Source organism: Balaenoptera borealis, assembly GCF_965194805.1.
Source record: "Balaenoptera borealis genome assembly, chromosome: 15".
Taxonomy (NCBI): domain Eukaryota; kingdom Metazoa; phylum Chordata; class Mammalia; order Artiodactyla; family Balaenopteridae; genus Balaenoptera; species Balaenoptera borealis.
This window is the reverse complement of record NC_138871.1, coordinates 65,034,058-65,044,101: the sequence shown is the minus strand read 5'-3', so window position 1 is coordinate 65,044,101 and position 10,044 is coordinate 65,034,058. Positions and strand designations below refer to the sequence as shown.

The 10,044-nt window shown below is 39.6% G+C and overlaps 1 long non-coding RNA gene across 3 annotated transcripts in view; it reads right to left on the bottom strand.

Moving 5' to 3' along the window:
• Nucleotides 1-633: 633 nt before the first annotated feature.
• Nucleotides 634-10,044, bottom strand: part of LOC309611877 — a 28,988-nt gene continuing 19,577 nt past the window's right edge. For all 3 annotated transcript variants that reach the window (XR_014234804.1, XR_014234805.1, XR_014234806.1), the window contains 2 exons: nt 6,469-6,830; nt 634-6,309 (listed from right to left, as the gene is read on the bottom strand). This is a non-coding gene — a long non-coding RNA (uncharacterized lncRNA). The remainder of the gene's footprint in view (nt 6,310-6,468; nt 6,831-10,044) is intronic.

The following is a 10,044-nucleotide window of genomic DNA, read 5'->3' as shown; positions in this document are numbered from 1 at the left end:
TATGGCATACAGAAGAGGATGTCACGTTGCTCCTGAGCCCTAGGTGGCCAGCTCTTGGAAGAGAAAACAGCTCTTTCCTCTCACCATTTGGAAGCCCAAAGAGCAATTGCAAGGGGTGGGCACTAGGAAACACGCCCAGCAGGGTCCATTTCAGCTCCTTTCCTTTTAGACCCAGAAGTTCCTACCAGGTGGGATCCTTGGGGTGTTATGTACACCTCCTCCACAGGTGGGCAGGGAGCAGATGGAAAGTGGTTGAAAAGGGGGAAATGATTTGTATAGATTTTTCCCACATAGAATTGGATGGGCACTAATTAGCCTCTGCTGAGATTTTAAAGGCCAAAGAGAATTGCCATTATCTCATCTATCCAATAAACATGTGTTAAATGCTTATTTTACCAGGTATTGTGCTTGACCCTGGGAACATGGAGATGAATAACTTGTAGTGTCTGACCCCACAGCTAGCTCAGAAAACAGATGTGAGCCCAACTAGCTGTACTACAACGAGGTAAGTAATTCAGTGGAAGCTAGAGCTGAGTGTTATGGAAACAAGGAGGACCCAGTTGATTCTGCCTGGCTGAGGGGGTGGGGTGGGGTGGGGTGGGGTGGAAGCCCTAGGGAGAAGATGAGATGATTGAAATTGTATTGGACTTAAATTTCACCAGGAAAAAGAAAGCAAAGTCACAGCCACTTCACCTGTCCTTCCTTAGAGCACCGAACTTGGCATCTTAGACTACCTACCTGGTCCTAATTTCTGGCTCTTCCACAGTCAGCTATGAGACCTTGAACAAGACCCTGTATCTCTTGTAACTTTGGTTTTTCATCAGTAACGTGAACTCCGAGGTCCCTACCATGTCAAAAATTGTCTAATTTTTCGATTTCCTTTTATCGAAATGTCTTCTCTTTCCCAGCTTGATTTCTTAATCCTGTTAAGTGTGAGCACATGCATGATTCCGTACTTTCGAATGGCTTAACCAATCTCAGGAAAAATCTTTGGAAAGCTGGGTGTTTCTGTGTTCCATAGATGCATAAGAACAGGTGGCGAGTGCTCTAACAATACACAGGCATTCTGCAGATTAGAGCTTCAACATTTGAAAGACTTGACATGAAAAACATTGATTAGACTCTAAACCCACTGGCATTATGACAAGAAATTTCAACTTTACATTTGCCAATGTGAAAAGGGAAGAACTTCTTTAAATATTCTTTTAAATGTCTTAAGTTTCTGAATGATTTTTAGAAGATTTAAAAATTTTTAGCCATCTATTTGTGCGAATTTTTCACTAAAGGTGACGGTTAAAGTCTGAGAGATCAAAGCAAAAGTCTTGATAAGAACTGCAGGTGGTCATTTAAAAGATAAAACATTAAAGTTTGCAGCTACAAGCTCAAGTTTCTCAATAAAACTTTAAAAAACATTTTATTAGGAAGGGTTAGGAAAATTGTCCCATACTTAATATTATACCTGCTGCTTTCATATTTCATCTTTCTTAAAAATGAGTATACGTATAATGTGAAGACATTTTAATGAATTTATTTCCTTCAAGCTCCATTTAGTGGCCTCAAATTTCCTCCCTCTTACCCCAGTGTGCCAAATAAATATCTGTGAAATAGGCTTTTTCCCATCATTTGAGAAACACTAGGAAGCATTATTTCAGGGTATATTCCTGTGGGTGGAAGCAATCATTTTATTTAATGGTCATCCTTTACCCCACTGATCTGCAGTGACAGCTCTGACATAGATCAAGTTCCCACTATGCATGGCTCTATTTCTGAGCTGTCTGCTCAATTCCATCACTTTTGGTTTATCTCTGAGTCTATACCATAGGTTTTTATTATTATAGCTTTTTCTTAAAGCTTTCATTTTTGGTAAGGTCAGTTCCTCCACCCCCTTTTTTTTTTAGGAGTATATTCACCTTTGCTTTTTTTTTTTAATTAATAGACTTTGTTTTGGGGCAGCTTTATGTTTACTGAAAAATCGAGAGAAAGGACAGAGGGTTCTTGTCTACTGAGCTAGTTAAGACCTCCAGTACAATATTGAATTGTAGAGTGGTGAGAGCAGCCATCCTGATTTGAAAGAAAATCCTTTTACCGTCGCCCTCTTTAATATGGTGTGTGCTTAATTGTTTTCATGTATGCCTTTTATCTGGTGAATGTTCCTTCCTATTCCTAATTTGCTAGAGGGCTTAATATGAATATAAATGTTGAATTTTATTGACTTATTTTGCAGCTGAAGAAAATATTCCTTTTGGTTTTGTTGCCTACAGAAACCTCATGCAACTCAAGAATAAACCTTTAAGTCTGACATGCCTGAACTGGCCTCTGTTTGGGAGGAATACCCAGTGGGTCATCCAAGAAACCCAGGTCACATAGGTTTATAAAAATGTTCATAGATCGATTGAGATAATAAAATCTTTTATTATTCTCCCTTTAAGCAGGCAACTAAGTTAGTCAATTACTGGAGATTATAACTTGACTTCTCAAACAGTGTACAACTCTAAGTACATACATTCATTGGTGCAAAATTAAAACCGTGAGTGTATTGTATTTCCAGAGGGGCTTGTCTAGGAAGCCTTCAGTTCGGAGGCATAGAACAGTCAAATGCAGTGCCCTAGCATCTAGGAAGCACAGATTTACTTTATTTGCTCTGGCAGCATACATCCTCCCCACCCCATCCCCCAATGTACCCATATTAAAGATGAAAGAGCCAACAATGTAGAGAGGAAGTAAGGAAGGGTGGAGTAAAAAACAGGAAGACAATAGCAATAATGAGATCTCCTAGTGAAAAGGAGACACCAACATCAGAGCAAAGTGGATATTGTCCATCTAAGAGCCAATGGAGGCATTGCTATGATGTTAGTGTCAAGGGTTTGCACTAGAATCCATTAATTTTTTTCTGCTGTTTACTGTATACAGTTGGCCCTCTATATCACAGGTTCTGCATCCTAAGATTCAAAAGTTGAATCCTCTGGGATATGGAACCTGCAGATACGGAGGGCCAATGATCCTATGCCATTTTATCAATGTATGAGGCGTCTGAGCATCTGTGGGTGTCCTGGAACCAATCCCCCATGGATACGGAGGGATGACTGTACTAATATCCAGTGAAATATTTACTTTTACTATATGTATGAGTGTGAAATGGGCATTCTTTCACATTTATTTTCTTGCTGTGTGTTTTGTATCAAGTTTTTACTGACTCCTTTTGCAACTGTAGAAGAAACTTCTTATGTATTCTGTTTTGCTAGTTGATTTGTCTTAGCTTTTGTAAAAGTTTATTCAAATTTATCTCATGTTGTTATTAACTTTTGGTTTCCATTATTTGTTGGAAGAGTGTATTGATATCTATTTATACAGAATTCCATGTGGGATATGGGATTTCACTTACCAGTAAATTTGTTTTGTTTTATAGCCTACTCAGTACCAAATGCCACTGATATATTTCTCTTTAACCATGTGAATTTATTTTCTTTCAGGATTAATAGAATATTCTTGCATAATCAAAACCAATGATTTTCAACTGGACGTCTGTATATTGAATACTATATCTACAGAACTCCTTTAAAAATCTCTTTAAAACAGGTAAGATGAAAACTATTTCAATTTTTTCCTCCACATTCCCATCTACCAAATTTCCTTGTAAAACTGGCATAAGTTATCTGCCAGTAAATACAATATATATTGACCTTTTATTGGATGCCAACTGTTCGCTTTGGTCTTTACATCCTTATGAATTATATAAGCAGAGCTTGCACAGCATTCTCTGGAGGTGGTTTGGGGTTTTTGTTGTTGTTGTTCTTGTTTTCTTTTTGGTTTTTGGTCTGGGCCAGTCCCTGGAAGCCAGCTGCTCAAGCCACTAGATACAAGCAAAGCCCTGTGGTCTCCTGAGCCCCTACCCATTGGCATCTCTACAATGGACTACAAACCTGCAGGAGAAAGGAAACAGATCTGGGTGGTGTTTGTTTTTAGTGTCAAGGAATGACATCACTGCCAGAGATTATGGCATTGGACGAGCTGGTGTGTGGGCTTGGATTTACAGCACAGAAAGGTCAAACTTTGGTTAACAGGACACATCGTTAGTGCACAGAGAACACTATATGTGAGTTTTAAAAGTAGGAAACATTAACACTTTTATGAGCTTTGTGTAAACTGGATGGTGTTTGTCAAGGCCAAAAAGTGTGCTTTATATAAAACTTACATGATATGCTTGGGCCAATTTTTTTTCTTTTATTCTAAATTTGGTGATTTTTTTTTTTTTCTCCAATAGGCAAAGGCTCTTGCTGGGTTAAAAATCAATGAGTTGGGCTTTAGCCAATTCCGTTTTTTATTTCCCTGGCCCTGAAATAGTCAATATAGGAGCTCACAGTTAAAATGTAGCAGCTCACAGATAAAAAAAATGACTTGGAAATGTCCAGTGGGGACTGAAAGGTGAATCAGTGATGTTCTCTCTCTCTATCAGGGTGTGTAAATGGGCAGAGCTAGGGAGAACAGGGCAGGGGTTTGGGGTGTCATCAAGACAAGGGCTCTCATGGGCCAGATTCTCCCCACATTGAATACACTCTCAGAGTAAAGTGGTTGCTCTGGAAGCTTATGATCTTCTTCAGGACCACAAGAGGACAAACTGAACTTATTACTTTAAAATCAGAAAACCATAATACAAATTTCCTGGCAAGTTAGCATTGCAGTTTAGTCCCTAAGCTTGAATGAATGGCATTTGGGACTTTGCAGTGGAAAACAGAGATGAATGATGGGCTTTGAACCATCTGTATCTGAGAGCACCACCACTGGAGGGCAGTAACAATCCTTGGAGTTCCCCCCCCCACTTTTTTTTTTCCCTTCTACTCATTAGCTAGTCCATCTTGCCCACTTACAAATGCCATGCTTTTGGAGTTAACTTCTACCAGAACACCTTAATGTGATATGCTTCCGACTTGCTAGGCTAAAGTTCAAAACTAAAAAAATATAAAAAGGAAAGATAATTATGTGTACTGTGGTCAAAACAGGATACAGAAATTTGGATGCCCACAGAAGTCAGGTCATTTCTCCATCATTTAAGGTCAATACTCAGTCACTATGTCATTTAAAAATCAAATTAGGTCCAAAGTGATGAGATATTGTTTACACAAGGTCTCATAGGGACTTCAGACTTCTAAATGCTAGGGAGAATAATGGTCTCAAAAAAGGACACAGGAGTTATATCTTCACTTGTTACCTTCAGAATTGAGCAAAAGGTTATTCAGTCCCTAGAGTGGACTTTCAAAAGAGGACTCACAGGCACTCAAAGGTCTCCATATCCAAAACTGAACTCATTATCTTAACTTCCAAGGTTACTCATTAACTCATTCATTTACTCAGTAAATATTTATTGAATACCTACAGACTGGAGCTGAGTGCTGGAAATATAATAGCACCCAAGGGAATCAGAATCTCTGAGAATGGTATGAGGTCTGGTCATTTTACTTTGGTAATTTGTAATATTGATGTAAATTCAAACTTACAGAAAAGTTGCAAGAAGTGTATAAATAACCTCCATAGTTTTTACCCAGATTCGCCAATTGTTTCCATTTAGCCCTATTTTCTTCTTTTTGTCTGATCTTCCACCTCTCCATGTACAATTTTTTTCTAAATCATTTGAAATTAAGTTGCAGATACTGTGTGCCTTTATTCCTGTTTTTGTCAGTGTGTTTCCTAAGAACAAAAATGTTCTCTTATATAAACACAATATATGATCAAAAATCAGGAAATTTAACATTGGTACAACCCCATTATTTAAAAAAGAGTCCATATTCAAATTTCATCAGGTGTCCCAATGTTTTTGTCGTAGGGTGGGGTTCCCAGGAAGCAAACTCTGGGATGGAGATCAGTGTGCAGAAATTTTTATAGGGTGCACTCCCAGGATCAACACTGTGGAAAGGGAGAGAAGGAAGCAGTAGAAGAAATTGCACTGTGGTGTGGTCTCAGCAAAGGCTAGGCTAACCCTCTGGGGACCCTGAAGCTCTGATGTCCTTTAATGTCCTGAGATAAGCTGAGGGATTTGGGCCTTTATATTACATATTGACCAGTTATTAGATCTGAGCTGCCCTGGGGAAGGAAGCATGGGAACTTTGTGCAAGGCAGAACTCTCCAGCCTATAGTAATTTCTGATGACTGTCAGCCAATGGTGCCCTGAATAGCTGGAGGAATAAGTCCTTCAGTCTTCAAGGAGACAGAGTGGCACATCACAGCTTCCACTATGGTCCACCATTTGCACTACTCAGATCCACTTCATATAAATTCTGGGAAGAGTTCCTCCAAGATTCTGTTGGATCTCTTTTCCTGGGGGAAATGGATAAGAAGGTTAATAGGATAAATTATACCCCTGGCTGTAAGCAGTTGGAGCCCAAGCACTTGGGACCACAACGGATACTCATCATCTACTACCCATTCTAGATTGTCTCATTCTCAGAAACTGTCTTTGCCGAGTAGATGCTTTACCTGTTGGCAAGACCCAGATCTTCATTTCTGAGGCCTCTGAGCTCCTGATCTCCATGCTTTTCTTAAGTATTACTGCTGTGTTTATCCATTTATCATCAAGATGAGCAAGGAAATGTCAAGAGGCACTCCAGTGGACCAGGAGGATGCCGTCACATTCTTCTCTGTCCCATTATATAGAGCAGCCCTCCTCCTTCTGATGATCAGGGTCTTCACTGCTAGCTGGCTAGTCAGGTGGCAGCTTCAGAAACCCACGTGAGCATCTGTTTTCTTGGGCCACTCCTACCACTGTTGCAAGTTGAGTTTCCTGGGAAGCAGACTCATCACACAGGAGCTGCATTAGGGAGTGTTTTGGGGAACGATGCCTGTAGAAGGGATGACAAGGAAGTGATATTAGGTAGAAGAAGAAAATGGATTTTCAATCTCAGCAGACTCACCATCTCCTTACAATCTTGTAAAGTTCTATGGTTTAAAGGTTTTCATTAAAACCAATCACATCAGTGGCATCAAGTAGTATCACTGGCACTTCTAGCCTGTATTTCTTCACTGAATTAGCTCCCCCAAGAATGAAACATTGGATGAACACCACAGAGACGAACATCCCTGTCAGGGTTTCCAAAATCCTTTTATTCCTCTGCAGGAATACCTTTTATTCTCTGAATTCAGTGGTTACACTTCAATAGGTTTCCCATAAAAATATTGTTTTTATTTATGAAATCATTTGTCACTGGGATATTCTTTGGTAGGATTTTTCAGTAAGATTTTTTAAATGCTTCACAAAAAAAGCAGTTCTTTGGGAATGTAACTATTGAAATAGAATCTAACAAGTACCATAGATGGAGACATGTTACAAACATTTGTACTTTCACCCAAATACATGCCAATCTGTTCTAATATTTGTTTCTTCATATCTTCAGCAATGTCTTCTATGTGAGTTCACCAAAAATGTGCTGACAAAGCAATGCTTTTGAGTTTGTTGGTCTTTTGTTTTATAATTACTTCAACCATCTTTTACTGTGGCAGGAAGAACCAGAGACACTGATGGTTCGTGGCTTTTGTTCCTTAATTGTAAAGTGAAAAGCCTCAAAAGAGGCTTCTAAGCAATTATCAGTAGGTTTTATGAGATTTGTCAAGAACTGGGTTTGTTCCACATAACTTTAAAAATCTCCAAAAAACTGCTGAAGTTTGTCTTCCTGTTCTGAATGCTTAGCTTTTAAATGTCTGGTTAATCACTGGAATTCATATTATTAATAGATAAGATCTCAAGACATAATATGCTAGCCAACTAGGGAGAATTTTATCATTAATGTATACGTCCATTAATGTAAGTCAATGTAAATCCATATTTTAAATGGTCTTCTTGATAATTTTAGATTTGGAGGGACTCCTTCTTGCTGTTCTAATCGCATTATCATTCTTTTTTTTTTTTTTTTTTACCATAATGCAGCTGACTTGTACTCAGAGTAGAAAGGTTTGCTCTGCCATTTTCTTTAAGTTCATTTTGCTGTTATCTTTCTTTCACCAGTTACTTTTTTGCAGAAAGCTTTTTAAACCATTTTTCCAATATGAGTGTTAACCTAGTTAAAATGAGATATCATCTGAAAATCTCCTTACTGGGCACACGTTAATGGAATGTCTGAAGACTTGCTAGAAGCAGTCAATTGACTGAGCCAAGACTGTCATCTCTTTGGCACTTTTTCCTCCCTTGGATATCTTAAAACCACTGAGGCTTGGAAATTATAGCAATTAGCATACGCTGACTAATGTAACATCAATGACAAGTTTGAAAAGTATGGGATCCTGTTAAGCCATGTCTCCCCATTCTGAATTTGTGCAACTGGTTTTTTTAACCTCAATGAAGAATTTTACCTTTGGTCCTATTAATTTCACTTTCTGTCATTTGTCCCTTTACTTTAGGCTGTCAAGATCTTTTGAGATTCTGATTCTGTCATTCAGTATGGTTGCTATCCCTTTCAAGTTTGCATACCCTCTACATCTTTATTCACGACTTTAATACACATATTAAGAAGGATATCTCTTTAAGACAAAAATAAAACAATACAAAAAAACACAACTTCCTTCTGCTCCAGTTGCTTAGCCCCTTGTGGGGTGGACGATGGCAGGATGGTGTCGTCTGTACTCTCCACAGGGTCCCCTGCCGGGCACTTCTGCATTTCAGAATCAGGCAACAGGAGTCAAACAACTGTTTGAATTTTTGTTCTCAAACTCCTCCCACAGATCAGAGCTAGAGATCTTCAGAATTCTCTCCCCATGTTTCTAATCACCAGCCCCGCCCCCCATGTGCTCATGATTCCCTTGTAAGAGAGACATTTGAATAAAAGTCTTTCCCAGATTTACCTTTTACTGATTTTTTTCCCAATTAGGCAACAAAATTTCATTTTATTCACTGATATGTCACATAGATTATCCGAGCAGTTTGAAGCCAGTGAGAGAGAGGAAAAAGGGAAGATTCTAGGATGACACCAGATTTCTGGTTTCAGTGGCTGCATTGAAGAAAGCTATTGCTTCTCACCTACTTCCCATGGGGAAAATTGAATGAAAAAGAAATGGAATCCAATCTTGAACATGATGAGTTTGAGATGCCCAGGAACATCCAAGTGGAGATGTTGAGATGCCACGAGATGGACCAGTCTAGAGCTGAAAAGGCCACTGGGATTAGTACTCTGCAATGTTCAGGTAGTAATTCTGAGGACACATTGAGTAAGTGCTCTCATAACTTCAGTCTCAAAGCAATTCTGGTCCTTGCAGTAAACATGGTGGGCCAGAAAGAGCCACAAGGCAAAAAAAAGCTCTCTTTTCCAGGTGTGTCTTACTCTATGACCATAGGCAACACACATTAGGAATCATTTTGCAAGCTGCCTTTGGAATTCATCAACCCCAAATCTAGACAAATGGAGATGGCTACCTGAAGAGTTAGTTTCCGTCCTCAGCCTACACAACTCCAGGGGTGAACTGCAAGTCACAATAGCTGGTTATGGTCACCACTCTCTGCTGCCACCTCCAGGTGGGCACATAGCCATCCGTGTATTGTGCGGGGGCACGTCACATATATGGGGACTGGTCTGAGCAGCACACATCTGCTACTGGGAAAATGAAGCTGGCCAGGCCCCACCCACAGAGGTCAGAACAATCAGTGCCCACCTCCAGGTTCAAGCCATAGTAGAAGCAGAGGCTCCTAACAGCATCAAAGTTTCCATACATGCCTTGGGGGTAGCAATTCAGCTGGGAGGGGGAGCTAAGGAGTCTGTCATTAAGCTGCTTTTGCATAACAAACATCCTATTTTTACTTAGTTTGTATGCTTATTTGGGATGACTTTGGGTGTGGAGGCTAATGGATGTCATGGGAGCTAATGGCCTTCTTAAGACATCCTTTGGTGCTATGACTTGGACCACCAATTCTGCTATGAAAACCACGCCATAACTTAGGGATCTGAATAACCTATTAGCCAAAGAACTCTCAGACTTCCATATACCTCCCAGACTTCCTTGTTCCTTCTCGACCTTAGGATCCTTACCGCATCTAATTCTTAGCAGGATGCTTTCATCACTGAGAGGAGA